This window comes from Puma concolor, chromosome E4, assembly GCF_028749965.1.
Source record: "Puma concolor isolate L17-30 chromosome E4, mPumCon1.1.hap2, whole genome shotgun sequence".
Lineage (NCBI taxonomy): Eukaryota > Metazoa > Chordata > Mammalia > Carnivora > Felidae > Puma > Puma concolor.
This window is the reverse complement of record NC_141683.1, coordinates 58694118-58711475: the sequence shown is the minus strand read 5'-3', so window position 1 is coordinate 58711475 and position 17358 is coordinate 58694118. Positions and strand designations below refer to the sequence as shown.

The following is a 17358-nucleotide window of genomic DNA, read 5'->3' as shown; positions in this document are numbered from 1 at the left end:
CCCACGAGGGGGGAGCCAGCTTATTGGGGTCTGACTCTGGGCCTTGCCATTTCCTGGCTGGATGACCTTGAGGAAGTCACATTACTCCTCTATTTCCCAGATCCCGTATCTACAGTACAATGATCCCTATTATATAGGGTCAAGGAAAGCATTTAAAACAGTAGTGGCAGGGGCGCCTGGGTGGCTCGGTCGGTTAAGCGTCCGACTTCGGCTCAGGTCGTGATCTCACGGTTCGTGGGTTCGAGCCCCGCGTCGGGCTCTGGGCTGACAGCTCAGAGCCTGGGGCCTGTTTCAGATTCTGTGTCTCCCTCTCTCTGTGACCCTCCCCCGTTCATGCTCTGTCTCTCTCTGTCTCAAAAATAAATAAACGTTAAAAAAATAAAAATAAAAAAAAAATAAAACAGTACTGGCATATAGTGAATAGTATGTAATAAATATCCTTACTGCTGGCCCTCCAATATGCTCACAATGCTGTGGTCGGTCCATCCCGCTGTACGTCGATGAAGCCATGGGTTTCTAAACAACTTCAGCAAACTCCGAGAAACAAAACCGCTAGGGCCATTCCTGCCCTCCAGAGGACAACCTCACAATTAATCAGGCCATGAATGACAGAGGCAGATAGAAGACATTTGCAGAGACAGTAGAGACGCACGAGAACCAAATGCAACATGTAATCCTTAACGGGTCCAGACCAGAAGCATTTTCTTTTTTTAAATTTTGCTGCAAAAGACATTTATGGGTGAAACTGGTAAGATTTGAATGTCTGGACAGAGATAGCAGTACTATATGAATTTCCTGGTTTCCGATGGTTGTTCTGTGGTGACAGAAGATAAAACGCAATGGTATGGGAATTCCGTGGGAATTATATATGTACCTTACGGTCAAATATATAGAGAATGATATTAATACCCACACATGTGCACAAAGCGAGAGAGCGAGCGAGCGAGAAGAGGGGACAACTGGTAAATCGTGACACAGTAAAACATTAACATTTGGGGAATGTGGGTAAAGGGTGAGGGTGCTGAATCTAGGCTTTGGAAGAGCTGAGTTTCGTTCTAGCCACCATGTCCTCGTGCTCTTAGGCAACTATGTTATACTCTCTGAGCCCGTTTCGTCATCTAAAATTAGGGACAATAAAATCTGCCTCATTGGGACGAATGTATCCGTAAGTTTATAGGTGGGTTTACAAGGATGCAGCCCAATGAGCAAATCACAAATTTACACGGAGCAGCGCGGGCCGGGCTCTTCTAGAAGTCAGAGAAAAGCTAAGGGCCCCCCCACCCCGGGGGTGGGGGTGGGGGTGGGGAGAGCAGCTCAGCTGGAATATCAGGGGAGAACACTCAGATGAACTTGGCACTTGACATTAGAAATTCATTTCTGCCAATTCCCCACAGAAGAAAGGTTTTTGGACAGAGAACATATCCTATTCTTAATTTTTTTTTTTTTACATGAGAAAAGAAAATGTAAATACGACGAGGCATTCTTGAGATTAATGATTTTCAATCTGCCTCTACATCAGAATCACCCTTTGGAGCTTTAAAAGATAAATACATGCTTGGGCCCTACCCCAGGAGAACCTGATTCATCTGGTCTTGGGGAGGTCCTGAACATTCATATTTTCAAATGGCTCCACAGATGCTTCTGATGTCCACTGGGGCTGCAGACGACTGCCCTAGACAGAGTCACTGAGAGTCGGCGCCCCAGAAATCAGGGCTGGAACGAAGCCCATTGGATGTTGTCGTAAGCGATCCGAAGGAAAGAATGCAACCTATCAGTTACCTCGGCTTTTGCTGGTATTCGCGGTACCCTGGGGGCCCCCGACAGGAGCGGCATGCCAAGGAGACGGGTAATTGGCCTCACACAATGAAATGGGGTGTGTGGGCAAAATGCAGGCAGTGAACTTGAACAGGGTCGTCTGGGTGTTCACAGGAAAGAAATCAAGGCAGGCTCCCAGAGTGAGTTCTATAAACAACCCACAGTGACTCGGGAAGGGATGGCGGGATGTGTTCTGTTGTTTCCCCAAGGACTTGGGCCTATGGGGCAGGTGCTGTCTAGGGTACCATCACCGCAGGCTGACCTCATAAAGGATACTGGAAATGAAACCCAAAGAATCATGGTGCCCTTAAGCGACGAGGACGACGACACGGGGTGTTTGTTTCCTGGAAAGTTCTTGTTCTCCATGTAGTACACATACATACACGCTATACTGCGTACTTCATGCACGCTGCAGTTAGAAAAGCTCCGAGACGAAAATAACGGAATTAGAAAAGAGCGACTAAAATTACTTAGAAGATGGGACCTTGCTTTTATAAAGACATATAAGAAAAGTAAACAAAAAAACCTCTCAGATCAGATACAAGCTGCCAGGATGTCTAATCAGAATTTATTAGACAACAAGGGGAGTAGGAGTGGACTTTTTCGCTTGAACCTGGAAAGGAACGTTGAGAGCAAACGTTGAGGTCATTTAAGGGGTGAGGAAAAAGTGACTTCCTTATATCCAAAGATTTGAAAGTTTGAAATGTCCAGGGATTATATTTTGAAAAACTCTTTGAAGGGCAAGCTGGAGATGTTCAAGAGAGAGTCTTCACCTCTGAGAGTACATGTTATGAAAGGCAATTGCCATATTTTTCCATAGGCCATTCTTTTAAAAAAAAAATTTTTTTTTTTAAATGTTTATTCATTTTTGAGAGACAGAGCATGAGCAGGGGAGGGGCACAGAGAGAGGGAGACACAGAAACCGAAGCAGGCTCCAGGCTCCGAGCTGTCAGCACAGAGCCTGACGCGGGGCTCGAACTCACTGACCATGAGATCACGACCTGAGCTGAAGTCGGACACTTAATTGACCGAGCCACCCAGGCGCCCCCCCCCCCCCATAGGCCATTCTTGACTGTTACCAGCAAAAAAGTTATCCTGGGCTCAATACATTTGTGTGAAATTTTAAGCTTCTTATGATGTACTTGAAGAGTCTGGTGCACAGTTGCCGGTAAAGTGAGTTGGGACGATGGGCCGAGCCGAGGTGGCCAGTGGTCCTGGTGGGGAGACACGAGGAGGAGGAGGAGGAGGGGGTGGGGGGAGACGAGTCACCAGCAAATGCTACAAGACAGGGAGGCTCCCAGCCGTCCTGGGCTCCATCCACCGCCACTGTCACGCAGCGTCCCCGAGTTCCACTTGCTCCCCAGGGAAAACCTCAGTCGGCTCCCTACTTCCCACCGTATGACACCAAGTCTAAGTGCTGGCTTGGCTTTCATAAAGCCCGACGATGCAGCCACTAAGACCAGCAAGCTTTTTGTTCCAGTCCTTCTTCCTTTCCTGCCACTCAAAAGCAGAGAAAGGACTTCACCACTTGAAATATCCTTCTTTCACACCCATAGCTCCGGCAGGGCGAGGGATGCCCTCTTCCCTCTTCCTACACTCCCCACCTGGGCACATGCAGTAGAGGTCATAAACGCTCGCAGAGTCAGTGCCGCAGCGTGTGTTTTCCAGGCTCTTCTTCACACCCTCATCACCCGCTCTTTATCCAAGCTGACGACAGGCTAAAAAGAGGCTTCTCACATAATCTCCATCATTGCCCCTGCCAGTCATGCTGAGGTAACGGTAACAAAAGCTGACATTCATGAACAGAATGGAAAGGGCCCTGTTCCTACGCCGGCAAAAGGCTCGTTTGCAGTGAACAATTCAGGGCAGTAAAGAACTGGAAAGGATCTCAGGAGGGAAAGGAGTGAGTGGCTATATTCCTATTAAAAAAGGCAAGTGAATAGGGCTTCCAGAAAGAGACAAGTATGACAGAGACATGCTTCAATGCTGTTTCTATCAAGACTTCATCTTAAGTTATTTTTAATCAAGAATATCCCTGGCCCATAAATACTCGAGTTCTTTGAGTTTTGCAGATAACTTAAAACAGTGAATTATCTAAAGCTTTATCAGTTTAAAGATTTCACTTAGAATAGCTTGGTTTTTAGTTTACAGCCTTATTCTGAATTTGCCTTAGCCCCGTTAAAAGTCTAGATAATTTATGTTTCATATTCTCTTAAAGTACTCGGAACAGTAATGTCAAAGGCTAAACCAGAACTCAACCAATTAAAATAATGGCCTCTACTACCTGCAGACTCTTCTGGTGCGGTTTTAAAGATTAACGTAGACTCATTCAAGAAGTATGGCTTCTGTCTTTGGAAACTTTACAGGCGAGAAAGATGGCGTTGTTTCAAGATAATAACCATAATGACAGAAATAACGCCGCTGAAAATAATGTGGTAGAGATTGCCAGTGCATTCTTCATGCCCGTTCTTTTAAGAGAGTTTTGATTTCGTTGGGAGAAGCCAAATGCAAAGCCTTCATTACCCATGGGTGGAGGGGAGGCCCGTGACTGATTTCAGACCAGTGTCACGTAAGCGAAAGTTGTCGGGTAGGGCTTTTCCAGGAAAGCTCCTTAAAAGCAGGCACACTCAGCTGGTAGTATCTTTTTGCCCTTTAGCCTTCAGTTCTTTCTGCCGGGGCCGAGCACACGAGGCCACGGCAGAGCGGCCCCCTTGGACCTCAGAGGCAATCATGAGGGAAGGGCCAAGATTACCGCAGTGATCTCAGGCCTGAATTCTTGAGCTGCTGAACCAGAGCCTGTCATGGCCCTGCCTCTTCACTTCTTGTGAAAGGTAAGAAAACCTCTCCCGATAAGAGAACTTCTCCTTTGTGCTATTGTTGGCATTTCTGTTCCCAGCAGCCGAATTCTTAGCAGATACAAGGAACAGTAATGACCGCGACAATGACGGTTACCGACAGCGAGAGCGCTGTTCTAAACGCTTTGCAATCATTATCGCTTTTAATAGTCGCGATTCTCCCTGACCTACGATAGTTATCTGCGGAGGACGGTCCTTGAACCGTTCTTGGGTTCTTGAACCTTCAGCCCGAGCTGAAGTCCAGGCCCCACAGCTAGCCAAAAAGCAGAGTTCGGGTTGGGGTCGCGCCAGCTCACTTGAACCACACGTGCTGTGCCTTCTGCCGCCCGCTAAGAAGCGAAGTCAGTCCACCAAGGGGCTCAGCTGAGGTTCTGGGCCCACGCGAGCTGTTTTCCGGTGCTCTTCTCCTTTACGCTAAACACGCACTGCCAATTAAGCATCTCCAATAAAGTCTCCTAAAACATACAAACCTAATGTTTATCAAACAGAGTGAAGTCCGATCCAGTAATTGCGAAAAGAAAATCTTCCCTACGGGAGGACTCGGATCCACCTGTCCCATTCCTGCCCCATTCCTTGCACTTGGTCAGCCAAAGTATTGTAGCTGGACCTCACCCTCGGTCTGGAAGGGTCTGGCAGGAGACCTCTCTTCGCTGATTTACTCAATCCTTATCCTTTTAGGTGAAATCATCACCGAGGGAGCTAATCAGCGGCAGCTTCATCAGTGTTTTCTGCGGCACAGACACCACACCCGCCCCCTGGGACCCCTGACTCCCTAACACGGGTGGAAACGATCTGCCTTCACTGGGACACACTTGGGTTGATTTTGAAAAAAACAAAACAAAAACAAAACAAATCACTCTGAAGCTGCCGATGAGTTTTCAGAGGCCTTTCCAAGGATGGAATGACCTTTCTGATCAAAACTGCACTTTCAATCAATCGCAACAGTAAACTGGAGGGAAATTTTGAAATACTGGCTAGGATAGTTAGGTCCACTGCCAAATAATTGAATAGTTTGGAAAATCAGAATCCCAGAAATGAAGCCCTGAGAAAATTCCACGTCCTCCCCTCAGTGACATTACTTTCTCCTTGTTATGTGCTCTCCATTTCTTAAAGACGAAACCCAGGAGAAAACGCCGATGTTTGACACTTTCTGTCGTCGAGCTCCAACCTTAGACGTGTAAAACCAGACGTGCGTGTGACAGATCCAACCAGAAGGAGGCGGCACCAGTTACCTACGGATTCTGGTCTCCGTCTCCCTCTAACCTCCCTCTGGAGGTTTTCTTCCATCGCTCCTGATTCAGAAAACAGGACGCAGGCCCTTCACAACCCGGTCCAAGTCAACTGTTCCGAGTTCTAGCAAAACGCCTCAGTCCACTGATACCTGGTCAGACTAACCAGCTAAATTGAGCGGTCTGAGCTTCGTAGATAAAAGATTCACCAAAGGACATAAACCACCAAAAAGAAAATCACTTCTTACACCAAAGGCAGAAAGATCAACTCTCTGTCGCTTGGGACTCTCTTTCTTTTGAAAAGTTTTAAAACATCTTATAGCACAAAAGGGAAAATGCTTTGCTATTTTGGGCCGCTTCTTTCACTCTTGTAAATGACATCTGCAATGTCAACATTCAGCGAGAGCTATTCGGAATTTGGCACTTTTAATTCATGTGAAAATGCCAATTCCACTGAGTAAAGAAGATATTAAAGTTATATTCAACATAAAGTGCAAATATTTCATCAAAGTGGGTTCAGGATAAAAATGTTAATTATATGTAAAAATTAAATACCACCTTATGAATCACTTGTCTTGGCATCATGGAAAATTTTTCAGCCTTCTCCAACAAGAGTGTCAGATCTTGGGAACAGTAATTCATAAATGGCCTGATTCCACCATGAGTCAGAGTGACTAAAATACTCTGGATACACGTTTCACTTATTTATATTGTTGGGTCAAAACCACAGTTTATTTAATTAGCTGTGTTGGTAACATTTTTTGAAAGCTCCATTTACCACTTTGTACCCTCTCAGTGTGCCCCCGTGTTGTTGACACAAGAGACTGCGTAGACAGGATTAGTGGGGGTACTGTGGGTACCCTAAGTCTTCACAACCCACAAAAGGAAGCTCAATGAAATAGGCAGTCACCATGATTCGATTAAAATGGAGCTTCTTCTCTTGAACAAATGGTCTGGGCACCAAGGCAAGACCTTACTGAATCTTTGACCCTGGGAATTCTAAAATAATCTCTTTCAGTGAACAAGGACATTATATTGAAACCTGAAATTATGGGAGATTAGGAGAATGGAGCTTTTTTTTTTTTTTTTAATGCTTATTTATTTTTATTTATTTTTTTAATTTTTTTTTCAACATTTATTTATTTTTGGGACAGAGAGAGACAGAGCATGAACGGGGGAGGGGCAGAGAGAGAGGGAGACACAGAATCCGAAACATGCTCCAGGCTCTGAGCCATCAGCCCAGAGCCCGACGCGGGGCTCGAACTCACGGACCGCGAGATCGTGACCTGGCTGAAGTCGGTCGCTTAACCGACTGCGCCACCCAGGCGCCCCATAATGCTTATTTATTTTTAAAGAGAGGGCAAGAAAGTGAGTGGGGAAGGGGCAGAGAGAGGGGGAGAGAGAGGACCCTAAGCAGGCTCTGGGCTGTCGGCATGCAGCCAGACGTGGGGTTCAAATTCACAAACCGTGAGATCATGACCTGAGCTGAAATCAAAGAGTCAGATGTTTAATCAGCTGAGCCACCCAGGCGCCCCAAGAATGGAGCTTAATTAACAAAACCAAGCCATAAAAATCTAGAGTTTTAACATAACCTCTTTTACTTCCTTTGAAAATTGGAGTCCTTCAGATTATAGAAACTTAATCTCTGGTTTAAACTTTAGCGCTAAATATGAGCCAAAGGCTTAAGGACCCTGAAGCTAAGATTAAATAAGCACTTTTTCAAATTAGCCTTGATGGTTGTTACATTCATAAAATATTGGAAGAAGAGCTAGTAATCCATGTTGTTTTATCCTTTTAACTCATCGATGTTTCTCTTATTTGTGTTTTTTTTTAATTTTTTTTTTCAACGTTTATTTATTTATTTTTTTGGGACAGAGAGAGATAGAGCATGAATGGGGGAGGGGCAGAGAGAGAGGGAGACACACAATCGGAAACAGGCTCCAGGCTCTGAGCCATCAGCCCAGAGCCTGACGCGGGGCTCGAACTCACGGACTGTGAGATCGTGACCTGGCTGAAGTCAGACGCTTAACCGACTGCGCCACCCAGGCGCCCCTTTTATTTTTTTTTTTAACGTTTATTTTTGAGACAGAGAGAGACAGAGCATGAACGGGGGAGGGTCAGAGAGAGGGAGACACAGAATCTGAAACAGGTTTCAGGCTCTGAGCGGTCAGCACAGAGCCCGACGCGGGGCTCGAACTCACGGACCGCGAGATCATCCTGAGCCAAAGTCGGTCGCTTAACCGACTGAGCCACCCAGGCGCCCCTCTTATTTGTGGTTTAAAGTTAGCAGTGGAGGGGATCTTCTGAGGTCTTTAGTGACACCTGGGACTTTACCATGTTTCGACTTTCGAAATTGATACTCAAAATAATAAATAAAAAATATTGATCTCTACCCGCACAGTTACTGCCTATTATTTTGGTCTAGGTATATCGATTTAAATGTGAAGCAACGTTTCTAAGTTGGGGCAAGGTGAATCTAATCTTTGAAAATGTGAGGGCAGAAAAAATGCCCTAGAGGCCCGCATGACAGTTCCTGTATGGCTAAAATATCATCTATGTAAATGAGGAAAACTAATAGGTATTCACCTGAGTGGAATGTAAAATTAGCCATAAAATCTCTGGCTGTGAAATGCTTATCATTTCATTAGCTATTGTTCCCAAAGGACTAGTGAAAATCCCTATATGTCACTTTGAAATGAAAAAAAAAAACAAAAACAAAAAACTTTGATTTCCTTTTTACTTCTAAATCTGCTGTTTATATCTTTCTTTTAAAAACCGTATCCTCGTTTGGATGACCGTGGGAAGGCACGGGCTAAAAATGAAAATTTCTTAACCTAAGGTTTCATTTAAAATATTGTTGGCCTGGCATTGCAATGTTAGTTTCAACGCCCAGTGATAGTTTACGGGATAGCCATTAAGTAATGAAACTTATTTCCATAATCTATCACTGGTTCCCTTTACTGTGCTGTTAAATACCACTAGGGTTTTAGTGCTGAGACGTTTCAGGAACTTATCATTCAGATGTGGTACACAGAGAAGTTTGGTTTATAAAGAAAACCTTTGTTTTCATTTCATTCCTAATCAGTAGATATGCTTCATTAGGCCCCGCTTGACTCACAGAATTCTCGGTGGCGCTTCTAAGATTAAATCACAGCAAAGAATTATTGGCATAAAGGTGGTTCTGCTGAAAGCGGCCGGGTTCTAGAGGACCTGCCTCGCTACCAGGAAAATGCCATCCAAATCCGTCTTGTGAATTGTGAATCCATCGTTTCTTGTCAAAAGTATATTCATAGTTTCTACTGCGCTTCTCACAGCTGTCGGCAGCCAGATGGCACTTTTTGTTGTAACTGAGATACTGGATGAGGAACTCCTCACTCCTTCCACAGAGGTTCCACTGGCAACCGCTGATATTTTTTTTACTGTCTCCGTGGTTTTTGCCTTTTCCAAAAGGCAAGTATCCATGAAGAGATAATCCACATCATATTTTGTGGGTATCAACAATCTACAAGCTGATTCTAAAGTGTATACGGAGAAGCCAAAAGAAGACCCAGAATAGCCAACATAATATCGAAGGAATAAGAACAAAGTGGGAGGACTAATGCTACCTGACTTCAAGGTCTACCACGAAGCTACATCAACCAAGACAGTACAGATAAATGAAAAAACATATAAGCCGAGACATAGGCCTACATAAACACAGCCAAGTGTTCTTTGACAAGGAAGCAGAGGCAGCACAGCGGAGCAAAGACGGTCTTTGCGACAAATGGTGCTGGAACGGAACATCCACATGCAAAGAAAATAAATAACTAATAAATAATAATCCAGACACGGATCTTACACCTTCCACAAAAATTAACTCAAAATGGAGCAGAGACCTAAACGCAAAACACAAAACTATAAAAACCCTAGAAAGATAATCTAGAAGAAAACCTAGATCGACCTTGGGTATGGTGATGACTTTTTTTTTTTTTAATGGTGATGACTTTTTAGATACAACACCAAAGATACGATCCATGAAACAAACAACTGATAAACTGGAATTCATTAAAATCAACATCTTTTGCTCTGCAATAACAGTGCCAGAAGAATGAGAAGGCAAGCCACAGACTGGGAGAAAATATTTGTAAAAGACACATGTGACAAAGGACTATTGTCGAAAAGATACAGAGAACTTTAAAACTCAACAATAGCAATGCGATTAAAACATGGGCCAAAGACCGTAACAGACACCTCACCAAAGAACACATACAGATGTGCACGTCATACGTCATCAGGGAAATGCAAATTAAACCAACAATCAGATGCTACTCCTCCCTGTGAGAAGGGTCAAAATCTAAGAACACGGACAACAGTAAATGCTGGTGAGACTGTAGAGCATCAGGAACTCTCATTCATGGCTGGTGGGAATGCAAAATGGTAGAGCCACTTGAGACGACAGCTGGACAGTCTCTTACAAAACTAAACACACTCTTACCACATGATCCAGCAACCGCACTCCTTGGCATTCACCCAAAGGACCTGAAAACTTACGTTCATACCAAAGCCCGTATGTAGATATTTGTAGGGGTTTTATTCATAACGGTCAAAACTTGGAAGAAACCAAGATGACCTTCAGTAGGTGAATGGGTAAGTAACCTGTGGCACATCCAGACAATGGAATATTATTCGGTACTAAAAAGAAATGATCAAGCCATGAGAAGACATAAAGGAAACTTAAATACTTACTACTAAGTGAAAGAAGCCAATCTGAAAAGGCTACATACTGTATGATTCCAAACATATATCATTCTGGAAAAGGCAAAAACCATGGAGACAGTAAAAAAAAAAATATCAGTGGTTGCCAGGGGCTGGGGAGAAGGAGGGATGAATACACAGAGAACAGAAGATATTTAAGGCACTGAAACTACCCTGTATGATATCGTAATTGTGGCTACATGTCATTATATGTTTGTTTGACTCACAGAATGCACAGAACAAAGGTGAGCTCTAACGTAAACCAGGTTCCTTAATTGTAACAAATGTACCACTCTGGTAGGGGATGTTGATAATGGGGAGGCTATGTATGTGTGGGGGCAGAGGGTAACAAAAAATCAATCTACCTTCCACTCAATTTTTCTGTGAATCTAAAACTGCTCTAAAGAATGACGTCTAGGGGCGTCTGGGTGGCTCAGTCGGTTAAGCATCCGACTTCGGCTCAGGTCATGATCTCGTGGTCCGTGGGTTCGATCCCCGTGTCGGGCTCTGTGCTGACCGCTCGGAGCCTGGAGCCTGTTTCCGATTCTGTGTCTCCCTCTCTCTCTGCCCCTCCCCCGTTCATGCTCTGTCTCTCTCTGTCTCAAAAATAAATAAACGTTAAAAAAAAAAAATTAAAAAAAAAAAAAGAATGACGCCTGTTAAACAACAGCACCAACAAAAAAAGTATAATGTTCATAATGCTAGATCATTAACTCATTATTTAGTAACCATGTGATCCATTAAATTATACACAATACTATTTTGCCTGTTGTCATTTTATATGTAATAGTTTCATTTTCTTAAAATGTTAGCTCCGTGAGATCAGACACTGAATCTTACATAGTCTTTCCCCAGTGATATATCCAAAGCTTTTGGCAAAGAACTTTTAAGGTCCTTAAATAAAACGTGACGCAAAGAAATAATACAATGAAGGAAGTTTTCTGAATTTTAAATGTAGTTAAGTAGGTGTCCAAGAAATATTTTTTTGAATAAATACATAAGTGAATAACAACAGATGTTTCCAATCTTTTTTTTTTTTTAATTTTACATTTATTTATTTTTGAGAGACAGAGTGAGACAAAGTAAGAGTGGGGGAGGGACAAAGAGAGAGGGAGACACAGAATGTGAAGCAGGCTCCAGGCTCTGAGCTGTCAGCACAGAGCCCGACGCGCTCGAACCCACAGATTGTGAGATCATGACCTGAGCTGATGTCAGATGCTTAACCGACTGAGCCACCCAGGCACCCCTCAATTTTCTTGACCCTAACCATTTTAAATTTCAGTTTCTCATACTGACTCTGAAGATAAGCGTCCTTCCTATGAAATGTGATTGGTCGGAAAACATTAAAAAGAGAATGAAATAAAGGTAGTTTAAGAGGAAAATTTATGCCACAAACTCGATGTAGGAGAAAAGCATAATTACACTACCATTTGCCTGTCCTTCCAATGACAGGTCAAATGCCCCAACTAACTACTCCCCCAGGTATGTTCAGTCCATTGCAAAAGTGCTGGTCTATTCTTCTAAATTGCTTTGACTAGATTTTCCCTTCCTCAAGCAAAAGCTGAGTACAATCTAAGAACCCCCAGGTAAGAAAGGGCATTTGGAAAACAGGTGTTGCTGAGTCAGAAAAACCCTAGGGAACTCTGTAAGTGACCTACTATTTTAAGGTTTTATTCTCACTCTAAAATGGTGACAGAAGAAAAAAAAAAGCCACAGACAGTATGTTATGGGGTGTCTGGGTGCCAAAGGGATATCAGCACAGAAGGAAATGAATAGGGGAGAGATGAGAGGAGAAAAACGCATTTAATGGCATAGCACTGTTGATATGATCACTCTTTTATTAGCCTTCAGAAAATAAAAATTTCCAAATGATTGGGATGTTCCCAGTTTGTTATAGGAGAGAAGACTCGGCCTGTGCCTAGACACCTTGTAAGATCAGCTAGCTGTCTATGTTTGAACTCTGCAAGGCGTATCATATCACATCCTATTACGTCAAGTCAGTTATCGTGTTAACTGAATCACCAATACACAGAAATTTGCTTCATTATTTATTACCATCCTGATGGGAAGAAAGAGGGATCTTATAAATAAGATCATAGATCTTTACAACATGGATGGAGATCTGTATTTGCATCCTTAGTACGTGCCCGAGGAATACAAGCAAATAGTAAATTATGTGTCATAACCTGTGTCAAATATATGTACACACATGAAATCTGTACTCTTGCTACTAATATACCAACAGCAGCAAAACCAATAACAGCTCTCATTTATTGGGCGTTTGCTGTATGCCACACCCCGGGCAATACCCTGTGGCAGACACTTAAGATTGGGTCTCTCAAGTTCCGTTTCGTCCTACATCTATTCGGTAGCTGGAAAGCTACAAACTACATTTCCCATACTCCTTTGTGGCTAAGGCTCCTGTTACGAACTAGGCCCCGCTAATTTAGATGTGTCCACGAGAAACTAGAAGAGAGGGGGCAAGACCAAGGTCGTCTTCTTACTGCTGTGAACGCTGGCAGGCAAATCAGAGAGAGAAACGTGTGAGTGCCTGGGCTCAGCCTTCCCGTGTCTTGTCCTCAGGGTCATGGCTTAGAGGCGGGCATGTCGGCAGCCGTGGCTGACCAGGAGAAGCTGCCTGACCCCCGGACCACAACCACGGCAATCTGGCATCAAGTCGGTGGCCTTGTGGCATCTCCCACCCCTCCCTGATTTTCCCTGTCTTAAACCCCTTTCTTGAAACGCCTGGGGTGGTTTTCTATACGGAACTCTGATGATATGGTCCTTTATATATATTGTCTCATCTAATACATACTGTGAAATGTCATTATTTCTCTTCCACAAGCAGAGAAATTAAGTCTGAAAAGAAGGCAATTTTTCTCCTAAGTCACAAAATTCGTGGATGGAGAAGTTGGGGATTCCAACTCTGATCACCGGATTCCAAAGCCTGTGCTGGGAACTGCTGCATTTCCTACGGGCCTGCCTCGTACTTAACATTTTAATTAAGGCTAAGGGAAGCCCATTTGGCATGGCAAGGTTCAAATTCAACTTCGAACTTTGGTCTACCTTTGAACTCAAGTTCAAATCAAGTAAAACTTCTTGAAAGCTCAGCCAATTTCTCTTTCCACTCATCACTTCTGCGGGCTTACGGACTTTGGACTGACTTAGAAACAGAAATGCTGGTCTTGCGATATCTTCAGCTTAGTCAGAATGAAATGGGAAGTCTTGTTCTCCTGGGAAGGCGCTTCTCAGAAGTCTTCAAGCTTCCGGTTTTGGTAAAAAGATGTTTCATGCCTTAGAGCAGTACATTTCAATACATTTTCACTGGTCATTGAAAAAGGATAAAATGCACTTTTGGTCGTCAGGGAAAGGGAAAGGGAAAGGGAAAGGGAAGGAAAGGAACACGTGCGAACTTGGTAATTCTAAAAACCACCGATCTGCTCACCGCGGAGATACAGAGAGTGTGGCATATCAGAAAACCCCAGCACTGCTGGCTAGGAGACCAGTGATGTGTAGACTGAGCCACGCGACCTTAGGGGAGCCGCCTTCCTCACCGGGGGAAACAAGGCACTTAGATGTGAAGCTGATTTCTTCAAAACCCGGAACCATGAAACATTCGTGCAGAAAAGGGGTGCATGCGGACCGTCTCCACTGTCGTCACCTCCTGGCGCACACAGAGATGCCAGCTCTTGCGTGGGGCGCCGGGGCCACACAGGGAGCAGTCAAGACCGCAGGAGCTGCCTGGGGTCTCCACAGATCAATTTCCCGGCAACTTCGCAGAAACGCTGCGCTCAGAGAATCGCCAGCTCACCAGTTGGCACCCGGGGAAACCAAAGCAGGTTTGTAACAACCCACAAACTAAAGTACGTGCGACGGATGTATATTCAGGAGGAAAAACTCTTTCCCAATTTGTTCTCTTCAGTCCACTTTTTCACACAGTAACCAGGGAGATCCCTTAAAAAGTACAGACCTGATCCCGTCAGTGCCTGATCCCTCTATCGAGGGCCTCTTGTCATTCTTAGAATAAAGATCCACATTCTGAAAATAGCCCTCTAGGCCTAGCGTGGCCCAACCTCCGTTTCTCCAGGGTCATCTCATGTCGTTCTCGCCACTGCCCTTTAGGTCCCTTGTTTCCTTTCCTAAAACACACAGAGCACTTTCTGCATCAGGGATTGGAAGCCCGGGGTCTCTTTTACCTTCTTTTCCAGCTGACACTTCACAGATTTCTTCAGGTCTCAGCTCACACATTAATTGCCTAAGAAAACCTTCCCTAGGGGCGCCTGGGTGGCTCAGTCGGTTGAGCGTCCGACTTCGGCTCAGGTCACGATCTCCCGGTCTGTGAGTTCGAGCCCCACGTCGGGCTCTGTGCTGACAGCTCAGAGCCTGGAGCCTGCTTCAGAGTCTGTGTCTCCCTCTCTCTCTGACCCTACCCCGTTCATGCTCTGTCTCTGTCTCAAAAATAAATAAACGCTTAAAAAACAACAACAACAACAAAAAAAAACCTTCCCTAATCCCCCTCTACATCAGGTTTTCCTTGTTACAGCTCATCCTTTTATTCCCTAGAAGTGATGAGTTTGAACGTGCTCATTCCTTTTTGTGATGATCTGATTAATGTCTGTTTTCCTCATTAGACTCCAAGCTCTGAACAGGGACAGTATCTCTTTGGGTTATCGTTGTCTCCTCAGACTTTACCATAGTGGCACAGGCCATTTATGAATGACTGGTACCAAGATCTGATACTCTTGTTGGAGTATCTTGTTGACTTTATGGTTTTGTTTTGGCTACATACAGCAATTTTCCCACAACTATAATCTTTGAACATAGTTCTGTACATCAAATTTCTTACGACGTGAAATATGAATCTGGTAATGCTTTAATTCCCCTAATTAATGAACAGTATGGTCGTGCACTTAGAATCTTTCAGTGCAAATATTCTCTACCCCTTTTGGATCATGGAACATTCTGAGACCCAATACAATCTTTGGATGCTGTTTCCAAGAAAATGAATACATTCACATTTCACAAACAATCTCAGGCAATCAGTCCACGGACTAACTCTACGAATAAATTTCAAGCTCCTGAATATGGCAGAAGACAATCGATTGGCTTGATCCTTAGCTCCTTCTCTTAAGTTCATCTGCTGTTCTCTTTTAAGCTCTAACAGAGGAAGCCCCATGTGGTTTCCCAGCACACATACCATTTCCTCTTTGTGAAATGTCACATCTATCCTCTGAAACTTAGAGCTGAGCTCGCATCTTCCAGGAGGCTCACCTCACTCTGGTCCTGGGAAACGAACGGGTACCTTGTGGGGCCTCCCATGACACCCCCTGGGGATGAGCCCCCTCGGATTTACTTCATGGTGTCAAAATTATCTCTTTAGATTGCAGTCTTTCCCAGAGAATATTACATTCTTTGAGTGTGAGGACTTCTTAGACACTCCTCCCCCAACCGTGTGGGAATAGTGAATGGCACCAACAGGCCTTTAATACTTTAATAAATGTATGTTAATCTAAAACTGCTGATGGACCAAACTTAATGGTAGGAGACCTAAGAGAATCCGTAAGTAATATTCTATAAATAAGAAGACAAACCGGAATACCCATAAATGGGATATTTGCAGTGTATCATCACCAACGAAGCCTACTAACACAGAAAACCCAAAACAAAGTTATTTCACCCTAAAAAAAAAAATCCAGCCTAAGACATCAACGTCAGTAGGGGTATCTGTTACAGAAAATCACCATGGAACTAACAGAACAATGGATTCTTCATTAAAACAGTTGGAAGGCAATACTCAGAAAATGTACCATTACAAGGTCCTTACGAAAGGTTCGGTTCCACACTGTGCACTATTGCTGTCTAAGGTTCTACAGCTCCCACTGCATCAGCAACGGTGAGCAGCAGAGTTTAGTTCTCAGGTGGTGATTGTACAGTAACCGAAAAGTTAATGTGTGGCAAATAAAAAGAACTTTGCACTGAAAGTTATGTGCACTGATATTCCAAGTAAAGAAATTATTTTTGCTGTTTTAAACCTGCAGCTGTCGTTCATTTACCCAGCAGACTGAGCTATTTGTAATTCTACAGTTAATGCCAGTGGACCAGTGGTTATCACTGGAAGGACTGCCATTTATTACACAATAGCCTATAAGCATAATGCATCCCGGACTCGTAAATTTTATCGGGAAAGATCCAATGAGATGACTAATTTACACATTTCTGTCTTGTGAACCCTGGAACTCTTCTCTCTGATGCAGATTCATTTGTTGCCATAAGTCCAGTTATAGCAGCACTGTGTGGGGGTGGGGTGAGGGTGGGGTGGAGAAGCTTCCGTGGAAGAACAATTTTTAACCCTGCCTCCCACCCCCCCCCCGAGAGGAATTGATATGCTGACTTCATCTCCCGTCTTTATCTGGCCCTCGCACCCAATCAAAGATATCACTGACAGAGTAGATTATGCTCTGTACGTACGACAGGGGAAGTAAAAAGACCGAAAACCACCAAACAGGGAAGAGTGTGCTTACGACAAACATGGAAGCCATCATTTTTGTCGATCTGAATTTAAAAAGACTGAATTCTGTAGGACAGGTGTCGGCACACAGAGCACATAATGTAAGTGATGGGAGCTAAAATGCGCAACATGGTCCGACACTGGGAGTAAAGGGGAGGTGGAGAGATCTAGTATTTAATATCATTGGGAGAAAAAGCCCAAGACTGCGCACTTGCCT

At 44.0% G+C, this 17358-nt stretch overlaps 1 protein-coding gene and 1 long non-coding RNA gene across 3 annotated transcripts in view; one reads left to right on the top strand and one right to left on the bottom strand.

The window, feature by feature from the left end:
* NME7 (NME/NM23 family member 7) overlaps positions 1–17358 on the bottom strand; it is a 263016-nt gene that overhangs the window by 7022 nt on the left and 238636 nt on the right. The window lies entirely within an intron of this gene.
* Positions 367–6468, top strand: LOC147572711 (uncharacterized). Its single transcript, XR_015245978.1, has 3 exons — positions 367–1846; positions 4472–4646; positions 5784–6468. It is a non-coding gene; the product is annotated as an uncharacterized LOC147572711 (long non-coding RNA).